The following is a 13,372-nucleotide window of genomic DNA, read 5'->3' as shown; positions in this document are numbered from 1 at the left end:
ATGCTCGACATAGACTACAAGGAGGCACAAAACTCAAGGTAATTAACTACAACTACAACTATGGCCTCACCAGTGTAAGTTGTCTCACATCTGTCTGTGTCAACTATGGAGTTAGAAATAGGACATCACCAGCTAGCTTAGCATAAAGACTAGAGGCAGCTAGTCTGGCTATATCTCCTTAATACTTTCTGAGCTGCATCTCTTGTTACATCACTGATGGCCAAATTCAATCTTTATGCACAGGTCATAATTTTAGTTTCTGTAAAGGTACAATGCTACCAAACCTAGCTGTAGATAAGACTATTTGGGAGGCTGTACACACTCACTGTAACCAAATGTTCATCAAGAAACGGTTATAAACACAAAACTCCTCTAAAACCACAAATCATCATGTTTACATTTTAGCTTATGTTAGAGGTGATACAGTTAAGGGCCTCTTCACACCTGAAATTCCAGCTGTATACGCTGTATACATTTGATCGGACTAATTTTAGTTTCATGTTGCCATCATACAAGTGCGCTAAAAATGTTACATGACATACTTACATCCTGTCGTCTGAGTTTTGTGAGGTTTTCTACCTGACTCTTCATAAAGTATCTCCTCCTCTCCCCATGTGCTACTGCAGCTCATTTAATGTTGCGTTGTTTATGGACAAACTGAATCCTATACTGTACATTTACTACCACATGACAACTTTACTGCTAATTTCTCCTCTGCTCCAACCACCAACACCTGTCTGCTTTGAACGCAGCCACTGTCACTCTCTCCGTCAGTAAACTACACATATACACACACACACACTGCGCACTGAGGTGCTACACTACTCTTATCACTTGAAGATAGCTTATCCAAACTTCCTGTAATCAGTCCGAAAGTCCAGACCATCCCAAAATGTTTTCATGCCAGAAACAAAAGCAAATCATGGTACAGTTTGATTCAGACAGAGACCAGTTCTTTTCATCTGTCCAACAAGCTTCAGAGGTTCTGCTCGGTGTGTTTTTGAACTTTGGTCTCAACCAGGCTAGCTGTTTCACCTTTTTTCCAGGCTTTATGCTATGCTAGTCTAACCACGTCCAGACCGTAGCTTCATACTTAACACACAGACATGACCTTGACATTAATCTAATCTCTAGTCTCATTCTTGGACAGAACACAAATCAGCATATTTACCAAAATGTTTTAAGATTCTCAGTAATTGAAACATTATCTTTTATAGCCGGTGTCATTTAATATAAGATAGTAGCAGCCAGATGTAATTCAGTAGCATGTTGCAACAGAGATTGTCTGTCTGCTTTTTTTCCCTCCCCATACCTCTCACTGTAGTCGGTCTGACAGAACTAATTCTCTCTTCTGTCTCTCTGCTCCTTCCCCATTCCATATGTGTCCAAACCCAACTGCACTGCCTCCCCTGAAGGAAGTGACGCGTCCTTTGGAATCATGAGTTAGGACTCCAGTGTGGAAAATGGGTGGTTTTAGGGGATGTTGGAGGAATAAAAGACGCTCCTTCACATCTGGAAGAACATCAGTGAACTCTTTCTGAGTGGATTACGGTTTCTGCACTGGGATTCTGTTTTTATTTTACTAATGTGCATACCGCTGTGCATACATTATGGTTAGCAGGTGTGTAATTGAAGCTGAACTCAACCCAAACTTAGTTCACCCATCTTTTCATTTGGAGAACACAGTAAGTCATCATTTTCAGGCTGACACACTGAAAGTCTTTTACTTTTATTCATACTAGGCCTATACAAATGACATCTTCATATGTTCCAAATCTGAAAAGGATCCACAACTTTCCTATCCAAACCGGGTTCTGACCATATAGCAACTGGTCTCGAGCCTGAGTGGACCCTAAAGAAGCAGAACAAAAACACATCGAAAAATGTGATTATGGTTATATATTGTAAGCCTGCATCAGTCTCTCTTTTTTTATCTCGGCAGAAATGTAAAATTACTGCATAATTACACATATAAATGAATAGTGAAATGTATCAGGCCCTGCTTGTTTGGGGAAACACTCTCAAATTAATAGGCACAATATCTTCCATAATGAAGCCACATCCATGTAGTTGTAGTAGTTCAAGTGGCTAGCTAAAGTTGCAGCATGAACTGTTAACATTGTCAGACTGTTTTCAGGTTCTGTTGGGTCCAGTTAGAATTTCACACAGACCTGACACGTGCACCCAAACTGAAGCTGGGTGTGGCCAGAGGTGAAACTTTCAACCATGGAGAGCAATGAAACACCTCTATTCAGCCAACTGTTAGGTTACTCTTTAAAGGGGCATTCCAGTGATTTATTCCCCTGGCTAAGTCCTGGTGCAGGTCAAACTTTGAAAACGATTGCTCTTACATTTCCTATTATACAATGTCTTTTGTAGAGTTGTGAAAATGGAGGAGTTATTTTGGAGTAAGTAAAACTGTGGATAATTTTCTGCTTTGAAACTCTCAAAAAATATCAGGAACTGAGGGTTGTCAACACCCAAGGCACATCTCGATAAGAAACATCCAGTTACTGACCTTTTTTTTTTTTTTTTGACTGATAACCTAATCTGCCGCTTAAATGAATTCACTCCGGGCCACTTTTGGCTAAATTTGTCAACTATGGCTTATACTTAGAGTCATCCGCCAAGTTGAAATGACTCAAACTGATGGCCATAACAAAAGCCTTTACCGTATGCTCACATTGTCCAGGACACCAGTGTAACACTCTTTGTGTTTTAATGTTGATATTATATAACATTACAGATATTATTAAAACAAATATTTGCAACCCCTCCCTCTTCACAACTTAATTAGACTCTCCCTGCTTGGTAAATTTGTTCAGTATGTATTTTGAACTCCATCCGTAGTCTTCAACCACCACCCCAACTGCCTTGTGACGTGGACTGCTTCCTTCTTTATTCCTTCTTTATTTCTTTCAGCGCAGTGGTCACATGACCACAACCTTCTTGATTATGTGAGTTATACACAAATTGTGTAGTATTACTTTTCTTATGTATATGTACAAACAGTGCATAAGAATAGCCCAAGTACTCCCCATCACACTCTGTCTGCTAGTAATTGAGTTATTACTAAAAAATGTTCATAATTATGTTGTGGTGACATCATAATGATTGTCTGGAATACTAGTCCATACCCACTGGTAGCTTTGTCACCTTCTACCTATGCCAATCCTCAATGCCTATGTGCAGTTTCACATAGATTGACAATGTCAGTGAGTAGAAAAATGTGGGACAGACAGAATGACACACTGACAGTTTCCATGATTATGTACAGCATACCATACCATGACTTAGTCATACCAAAAATTAGGGGGAAAAAAAAACAAAAACAAAAAACATTCGGCCACAGGGGGAGCCACAGTGATCGGTCGCATTTTAGCCATTTTTAAGCATTTTTCTGTTGTTATAGCGCCACCCAGTTGCCAATTAGAGTTAAATTTCTCCAGTCACCTTGAGGCGTCCTGTTCTACATATCTACCAAGTTTAGTAAAATTTGATACAGCGGTTAGGCCTAGATAAGAAATTTGCTCTCTAGCGCCCCCATTTTGATGGGGCCAATAATGGAGGGGTCCCCTCAGATTATGTGTGGTCATATGCCTACAAAGTTACGTGGTGATCGGTGAAACCCTTGAGATGTTATACACCTTTATGTGATGAGCCACGCCCTCCGCAATATTCATTGCCTTATATAGAAGCTCAGTTTTAGTAAGTTTTCCAACTTTTGCCAAAAGGGAACTTTAGATATTGGTCCCTAGATTATGTTCACAGAGTTTCATGCAGATCGGTCAAACTTCCTAGGAAGAGATCGATTTGAAGTGTTTTTCAGAAAATTCAAAATGGCGGAAAATCTGTATAACCGGAAGTTATGGGTTCTTGAGGCAAATTTGTTCCTCATGAGGAGAGGCATCTCTGTGCAAAGTTTCATGTCTCCACGACATACGGGGCATGAGATATGCCCATTCAAAGTTTGCAATTTCAGTCGGTTGCTATAGCGCCCCTTTAGCCAATTGATGTAATAATGCTTCATTCGCATCCTCCCATGTCCCTCTACCACTGTGCCAAATTTCACATGGATTGACCAAGTCAGTGAGGAGAAAAACATGGAACAGAGACACACCCACTGACAGAGTTTTCGTAATTATATAATAAGATGTTCAGAGATGGGGGTTTTTTGTTTTTGAGGTAATGAAACTACATTTATGGACCACGCAGGACTCGCAGAGAGGTGGTCGGGGTGGATGGCGGTCATTCAAAGTGCAGGACTGTGACACCAGAATGCTGGGTTTATGCCCAGTGTCCTGTCTGTCAGGTTTAGGCAACAAGAGCACTTTGGATAAGGTTCAGAAAAGACCCTGATCTCAGTCATAGGTCAATTAAAAGTGGAATAATTAAAATAAAAACATACTTTCTAGGAGACACAGCTGCTCTCATCATAAGTAAATTGATCTTAATGTGTAAAGTCAGTGGAGTGCCCTTGTAAGTTTACATTTTGGTTATTTTCTTCATGATAATGGTCAAAGTGCACCTACCTTTTCACACTAGCTGATACTGTAAGATGTCAAAGAACCTTTGTCCTGTTAATTTATAAAAGGCTTTGACTATGCGCTGTTATTATCACATAGATTATCTGTTGTCTTCACTGTGCTGAAGAACATCTGCAAACATTTACATCCTCATCTGCAATGTATGCAGTGTACATACACATATACTGTACATGTTTACTGTCCCTGGATGCTGAGCATGTCCGACTTTTCTACCTGAACGCTCTGCAGAGTTTCATGTGAAGGACTGATGTGAGCATTGCTACTGTAAGATACTGTAAACAGGAGTGAACTAGTACCTCAATGTAGGACATATTTTGTGTGTGAGATGTTTTGCATTTAAGACCTTTTAGACCAAAATAAATGTAGTTTGATGAATGGATTTGTCTCCTCAGCGTGGGATTCTGAAATGCTGATGTGTCCGCTGGGAGATCCTGTCCTCACTGTGCTGTAGGGATGTACTTTTTGTTATCACGCATTTCCATCTATCCTCTCCACTTTCTTCTTCTTCTCCCCAAACAGCGAGACCTGCAGACAGTTACTGTAAAGAAGACGCTGATTTATTAGGAGTCAGAAACAGACAGGTGTTCCTTAATGATTTCTCTCTTCCTCTCCCTCCTCCCCTCACAAACTCCACCAGTGGCTGTGGCCTTGGGCAACTCCTCACCTTTATTTTATCTCCTCTTCCTCACCCTCTTCTTACCCCTTCCTGCACTCCTCTGCCTGTCTCTCTTATTTCACTTTTGTCATCCATGTTTTCTTAATATCCACTCTCCCTTTCCCTCCCTTCCCTCTCTCTCAGCCACATTCATCTTCTGATTGTTATGATTGCTGTGCGTTCCTCTGCCATGGCCTGCAGGAAGAGTGAGTTAGTACATGTCAGTGAGCACAGGTATGCACTGTGGACACCGGCTGGCTCATTCACTGGCTGCTGGAGCGAGGAAGGAGACGCTCGTCTGCATGGGCTGAACAACCGAAGCTCCAAATCAGCCACAAGGTAACAATACAGTAATCGACACACTGCAACACTGCAAGTAGAATACCCCAAAATATATTTAAAACCAATTTATTTTTGCATTTTTATTTGCATTTCTGAAGATGCTGTTTCATTTCTGAGGTCTTGAGTATGATGCAGATGTACTGTAGAGCTGATTGATCTGTCTGTAATCATAAATGAATAAGAACATGTTTACAATATTGATATACTGAACATCACAATATACAGAAGATATGCAAAATCACATGCAAGAGTCAAACTGATGCAACTGTTTCTTTTAAGTCAGTAAATCCTGCAGAACCTTATGTGATCATTTCAACAAATACAATTCCTATAAATGCTGATAATCAATTTTCTTTCCCTGTGCAGATTTTATATTGAAAATTAGCAACAAAACAAAAAAACAACCTCAGTTTACCAATATGAATATTTTAACTCTATTAATAACCTCTTAAACCTCACTGAACCCAGAGATGATCTTTTTCTTAGTTGTACCAGAGATCCCAGACTGTCTATGTGTAGTTAAATTAAAGAATATGCATGAAATTTGTTTGAAGTTCTGCAAAAGAAAGATTATTTCCAGTTGATGGTGAGGCCACAAATCTTATATCTTACATTAAGGTTGTGGTTCTACATTTTTTTTTTTTCTTTAACCAAGCGAAAATACACATTACTGACATATAATCATCTTATAAAGTGGGTAAAGGTCTCAGTAAGTCATCACCTATTTAGAATGCCTGACATTACCAGACCAAATTACAAATGCAAAATAGTTTGGAACCTCATTTTTTAGTCTAAGGGGCATTTTATCAATGCTGAGCAGCCAGTGACCAAGTCTGTCCTGTGCAGACGACCAATCAAAGCACATTAGGGCAGGATGTGGTGCAAGGGAAACAGATAACATCTGAGCAACAAAAAAATGTAAACAGGCTACAGTGAAAAGAGATGAGCTGGTTTATTGTGAGTTGGTGTGTTCAACTTTTGTTAAATCCTGACATAAATACAGTAAACACATTTTTCTTCCAAAGAAAAGCTTTAATTTTTTTTCTTCAAAACTTACACGATATCAGCTTCAACAGAAAGTTCCACGTCAGCTGCAGCTATCTCAGTTGTTTTTTGAAAATGCCGTAACGCCACCCCTCTCTATGGTCTTCGTCTCAAACCCACCCTATATTAAATAAACATGTGTGATCGGCCCAGCAGGTCTCAGGCTGCTGGCTGTCTGTCCAAAGTGAAGGAGGACCAGATGTATGTGCCAGAGCTATTAAAACATGAGCTGACAGATTTGTCTGGTTCTCATGCAGAAAACTATTCAGAGCATTTCTGCAGAAAACTGCTGAATAAGCTAAAGGAAGCAATTTGCAGGCCAAAAAAGCCAAGACAGGAAGCTAAAAGAAGCTAAAATGGGTGATAGTCAGGATCATCTCATAGTTTGGGGCCCATCACTGGAAGCGACACCTTTCATGTTACACAGTGATTTCATACACTGTTGCTACAAGATAATCATTAGAGCAGCTTTAAATTTACTGCGGAAACAAAGGAGGGAAATGTATATTAGAGATTGAAATAGCTGTGTTAAGCAAATGTGCCCCATGTTTTTTATTCATAACTTTATTGTTCATTTTATCCAACCAAAAATATTTTAAATTGCCAATACTGAAATCAGTTTTGCCACTTAAAACATTTTCTGTGAAAATATTGATACAAAAAGAGCATCACAGGCAGCTCTCAAACCTTTAGTGACCTATTTTCCTCTAACAAAAATGGGGACAATTAGACGTCCACCAGTGTTCCGAGATAACCTACCCCCACCAGCACCACCACTGCCGCCATTCTTTTCATGTTTGATTAGTGAACATAGTTGATACAGCAGCAAGCAGGCAGCACTGAGAGAGATGAGGGAGCTCAAGCATGCTGTGGCAGCTTTTTTCTATCACCAACTCACAGTTTGACATTTAGTTAAAGCTGCATGAAGGCACACACACACATAAAACACACGCAAACAAACACAAACACAGCCACAGGCATTTCTATGGATTGATCTGCACACACAGTGATGCACACACATGCACAAAGACTATGCAAATGTGCACTGTTGCATGTTTGTCTCTGTGCTTGTTGTGAATGCATACCTCACACATGCACATGAACACACACAATGCATACGCTTCTGCTGATAAAGTGCATGTGCACACTGTACACACACTCCCACCGAGGAGCAACCTTTTTCTACCCAAGTGCGTCTGCTCCCTCCTCTCTGTGTCTCTTTCTGTCTCAGAGCAGGTGCTGAAATGAGACACTAAATAACTATTAGAGTTAGGGGAAGGGCGAGAGAGGGGGAGGAGAATGAGAGAAAATGAGAGAGCACTTCCCCAACAGTAGCACAGAGAGAGAGAGAGAGGGAGGGAGGGAAAAGGAGCGAGAGGGAAGGGAGAGCAGAGGAGCTTAGAGAGGGGATCTGCATTGTAAGTAGCTCTGAGAGCAGCAAGTGGTGGCTGTTTTTCAACCTGTTTTTGTTTTCTGGAGGAGGCGGTGGATGAGAAGAAGGAGAAGAACCGGGCAGAGGAGCACAGATTTGAAAAAGTCTGAGCTGAGTTTCAAAACGGAAAAAGAAACTGAGGGAGGAGAAGAGGGGGAAGAGAAGCCGGGAGGAACACAAGGCAGCAATGGATAGCAGAGCGGCTCAGCCTGACCCTGGGATGGCAAGGATTCACACACAGCTGCTGGCTGCCGTCCAGCACACACACTAGGCAGCTAACACCAATGAGGTACAGTACTGGAAAAAAATGCAACTCTTAAATGAACAAAGCAGAGAAATGCTTTCACACTCCACGCTCTTTTTTCTCTAAGTTGGAGATTTTTCCTGAGTGGAAGTTGAGCTGTGTTATTTGTTGTGTTTTGTGCGGCAGTGCAGCTTGTCAGGTGCATTGCATTTATCTGACAGCATATATGCTGTGAAAACAAAGGCAGATACTGTTTATATGTGGGACACAGGAAACATCACGGGTGTGAGACGGGTTATCAGGACTCTGTTTGCCCCGAAATTTTTATCTCAACTAACAAAACCAGCTGTTTAAATAAACTACTCCAACATATGCACATGCATCACAGTGGAATACAGGACTAAAATGTGAAATCTGACAGTTTCACTATCCTGCAACACAAAAGTTGCTGATCTGCCAAATATCCAGCACAAGTAGATGCATAAATGGATTATAAGCTCCACTATTCATGTATTCTGTTGGAAGAAGTTGCCGCTTGCATCGATAATGTTTCCAGCAGCTCCCTAGGCAGTGCAGAGTGAGGTGAATGTGATGGTAACAGTGCAGCAGTGAGTTGTTGCAGAGCGGGGCAGGTAAGTGCATGTCTGGAGTATGTTGGATGAGGGGTTGTTAAAAACTGTACACGGCTGAAAACTTCTCTGTTCTCCTCTGTGGGACATTTTAGCATAAAACTTAATCACCTTTTATGCCTGTTGCTTCACGCAAAGACAGATCCGGGTACGAAGAGTTAACTGAGTACAGGGATCTGTGTGTGCTCTTCAGTGTGTGAATGCATTTATGTGGATATGTGTTCCCAGAGGCAGAGCACGGTGGTTTGGGTTTTCTTTCCTACTCTTTCTGTGTTTGTTTACTCATGTGGAGCCTCCAACCGGTTGTTTACACGGCTTCAAGAGGGATAAACAACAATGCAGTTATGAGATTCAGCCAGCTAGGTTATGCTTTTTAATTCTGGGGAAGCTTCTTTGCAGTATGGTAGTTGTGACACACATGTGAGACACATTACCACCATCAAGACTTTTTCCAATTAGAAAGAGGGCGTACTGAGGTGATGGCTGCCTTTTCTGTCTGCCATCTGGATGACTCAGTGTATTGTCATGTGAGTTGACTGCTGCTGCTGCTGCTGCTGGTGTGTGTCTGTGTGTATGGATAGTCTGGAGGTATATATTTTGGCTGGAGCGCAAATAGATAGCTGTGGGTGTTGTAGATTATCTGATTTACTACGATACGTCTGGACTGGAACGCAGCACCTGCACACTGGGCAGACGTGTACCAGCACAAAGCATAAATCAGGACCTTGAACCGTTTTACTGCGTCTTTATTACAGGCTGGAGATCCCCTGTATGATGGCAGACATCTGATAATTTTTTGAATAGTCATCACATTGGGGAAAAAAAGAGACTTCGGATGAGTGATTTTCTTTTACCTGTGATTGAATTTCGAGCCCGTGAGCACGCTACTGTACATTTGAGTTCCACCTGCATGCCTGCTCATATCACACACAGATTTATAACTCAGCTCACCACAGGGCCCCTCCCGCTTCCCACTTCCTCCCCCCCACTCATATGTCTGGAGAGCACCTGCCCCATCACCTGCCACTCAGACAGTGGCTGTCTGAGCGTGGGGTTGCGTTCCAGGATGCCACACCTCACCCTCCTTCTACCCCCATACCTCCCTCACCTTCCCCTGGCTCACCTTGCATGCAAATGCTACCCGTGCTCCTCGTTTACATTCACGTGCGCACACAGTCCCCGCTGCTAACCTGAACGTGACTCTACTCTGGCTTGTTTTTCTTTAAAAACTAGGCTAAAACCATTAGGCATCACTGACTGAAAGTAACCTGCACCTTAGTGACACAAATATTTTTTTGCAGGCCCTGTCACTTTCCCAGTTTTTTTGGCTTGTGGCCTAAATAGCAGCGGCCTTAATAGCCCATAATAGCAGCCCTTGCTCCTGCACGTGTACAGTTGAGTTGCTTTGTTTGTCTCCTGCCTCGGTTTAGTGGTCAATTTCAGAGGAATGAGCCTGCCGAGTCATCCAGGGAATGTGGAAAAGTGTCTCCGTGTGTCAGAGGGTCTCAGCTGGGGGCTCAGTGCCTCCAAAGTCGGACATGAACTTGTCAGCAAACCTGGACTATAAAAGAGACCACCTACTGAGTTAAACCCTGTGCTTTCACTTAATAATAATACAATTATATGATTTGATTTATGCGTAGAAAAATTGGTTTTATATAACAAACAAAGAGCTGTAGCTCCCAGCACAGTGCACAGGCTCTGTCATCTATTAGTTAATCTTCATGTCAGAGAGAATTTGGCCCATGCACGAAGGTTATAACAGACAGAAACTCGAGCCCAGAGGCAATATGTGCAGAGCACTGCACACGGCTGTGTTGCTGCACACCTGTCTAGCACTGTAGCCCTTGGGTTATTTCACATTATGACTCGGCCAATAAGACGCTGTGTGTGTTTTACATTTGTACTTTTGCATAATACTTTTTTGGCTCAGGAGAAGTTGCTTTTTCACTGAAATGTTGTTTTTTGTGTCTCTTTGCTCTTCAGAGAAAGAACCCACACAAACCAGGTGTTTGACAGCAGCAACTCTTCTTTTCTTTTTCAACGTCTTCAAGGGCGTTTCGCTCTCTTTCACTTCGCTCTCTTTAATCCTGATGACACTCCTGGTATTTAGAGTTTGGCTTTGAATAGTTTTATAGCTTTATCTCTGGGATGAAGTGGAATGGTTTCTGGATGGTCAGCTCGTTAGGTGTGCTCCACTTTTACCCGATCACATTTCAAAACAACAGGCAGCCCGGTGGACGGCTTGTCCATACCTGTCCAGATAATAAAAGCAAGAAGTAGGGTGGAGGAGGGGGAGCGAGGAGAAACTGCTGGTGCTCAGCTGGGAAAAAGAAAAAAAAAGTGGAGCAGCGAGCTAGAAAACAGAGAGGAAGAGAGTACAAGTAAACACAGGAGCAGATGAATGCGAGAGATGCATCAGCAATTTGTTGTAAAGTAGGTCAGCCTCTTGAGAGCTCCGTGGCAAAGGATCAGATTGGAATCAAAGTGCTCTGATTGACAGTTTGAGTACAGCAAACCCAGCAGCCTCCTTTTCAATGAATTCAAACCAGAAAAATAAAAACACCAATTGAAACCACAGCAGATACATGAATGGCACACTTGCTTTTTATGTTTCGTAATTACTGCAAAGCTTCTAGTGCTGATATGACTGAACAACGGAAAATGAATCACCAGTGACTTTGGGAGTGGATTAAAGGATAAGGCTTGGCATTTTTCATTTACAACGACTAAAACTTTTAAAGGATAAGGATGGTGATATTCTTATTGTCACTAAGTCCCATAAAAAGACCAAAACCAACAATGAATTAGTCCGTCCCTCAATACTTTCCAACCTCCCCACCCTGTCTTTGGCTCTCAGTTTGAAATCCATTGGTTCCCACTGGAAATAGAGATCTTCAAACAGTGTTTCACAAGTAAAGTTACACTTTTGAAAAAGGCTAAATAGTTTCCTGAACATCCTGGGCATTTCTAGTTCTCAGCAAACTTTACATTGTATTTGTTGGGAACTATATTTAGTGGTGGATCAATCGACATTTGGTGCTGCATTGAGTCTTTATAGCAGGTCAGTATTTATGGGATTGACTGAAAATTGACTACAGTGTGTGTTCATGGTAATGAAGGAACATGTCACCCAATGCAGCAGTGTGGCTCACTGATGTGTTTTCAGTCATTTTTTGGACAACAATGACACAGCTCTGTGGCTCAGACTGTTTGGTTTTTGTTCTTTTTATGGGGATGATTAAGCTTCAAATGCTTAAAGTGGAAAGGGACAACTTTCCAGGCCCACCATTTTGAAGTGGTATCATTGTTGACGCTGCTGTCGTAAAGACAACTGGATCACTTTCTTTTTAGCTCAGGGCCCAGTACCTAAATACAACACAGGACACACTGCATTTTGTTTTCCACATTTATTTGGTTGTTGTTTCACCAGCCACCATCTCTGCTACGTTCTTTGCAACTGCAAAGAACTTACATTGATACTCTTTGGTAACTTGCGCGTCAACTGTAACTGACAGTTGACGCGCTTTCTTTGTGCTATAAATCAAGCCTTCATTTTCCTGGAACATCGTACACGGCGGCAGACAGAATTGCATAGGGAAAGCGAGGCTTATCAGGATTGGTGTAATGGTAGTTAATGAGATGAGTGTACTACTAGGTAGATGGGTAGATTACCAAAGAGGAAGTGAGTATACTCTTTTATATATTCCAGTGGCTTTTTGGCAGATAAGTAGGTACTCTGTAAACGGCCAGAAATATACTTGTTTATACCCTGAAATATTTTGGGGTTTTTAGACTGTTGGTCAGACAAAAGAGGATTTTTGAAGACGTCACCTACAGATATTGTGGTGAGCATTTTTAACTATTTTCTGACATTTTAAAGACTAAAATTCATCAAAAACACATTTTAAATCTACAGATTAATCAACATAACCTTTTAGTTGCGGGCATTAAAGTGTAAGGATGGGGCTCTTTGACACATTGTATACTGGCTCTCCACTTTTATTCCATGGTGAGGTTTTGGAGAGATTGTTGCTAATAGCTGTATGAAACATAAAAAGGTTGTCGAGTTATTTTTCAAACTGCGTTTTTGATGATGGAGTCAGGAGGCTTTTGAACATACTGGATAGTGGATTTAATTTTTCATATGTCCATGTAACCTGACAAAACATCCTAAATCAGCACTCCTTTACTTAGAATCTCATCGCATACAGAAAACCATGGTCTGTCAGAAGGTACTGATTATGAGATTTTCTGGATTTACTGCGCGTTGGATCCTTGGCCCTCCATCCACTCGGTAGCTTTTGCGACTTATGACAAAGCACCATAATTAGACCGGGTTATTTCCATAAGATTGTCAATAGCTCCTTTGTGTCTTTACTATCCTGTGTGCTGTGTGTCTCCTGTATGTCAGCTCATCTGTGACTGCAGTTGTTATGGTGGCAGAGTAAAGCCGGGGGAGGGGAGGTTAAAGGTCCA

At 41.6% G+C, this 13,372-nt stretch overlaps 1 protein-coding gene across 1 annotated transcript in view; it reads left to right on the top strand.

Annotated features, from left to right (window-relative positions):
• The first annotated feature begins 66 nt into the window (after positions 1-66).
• arhgef19 (Rho guanine nucleotide exchange factor (GEF) 19) overlaps positions 67-13,372 on the top strand; it is a 41,445-nt gene continuing 28,139 nt past the window's right edge. The window contains exons 1-2 of the mRNA XM_049581050.1: positions 67-5,541; positions 8,068-8,309. The gene's annotated coding sequence lies outside the window, so the exon portion shown is untranslated. The remainder of the gene's footprint in view (positions 5,542-8,067; positions 8,310-13,372) is intronic.

This window comes from Epinephelus fuscoguttatus, linkage group LG7 (genome assembly GCF_011397635.1).
Source record: "Epinephelus fuscoguttatus linkage group LG7, E.fuscoguttatus.final_Chr_v1".
NCBI classification, from domain to species: domain Eukaryota; kingdom Metazoa; phylum Chordata; class Actinopteri; order Perciformes; family Serranidae; genus Epinephelus; species Epinephelus fuscoguttatus.
Note: the sequence above shows the minus strand (reverse complement) of the source record. Positions and strands in the feature narration are given on the sequence as shown.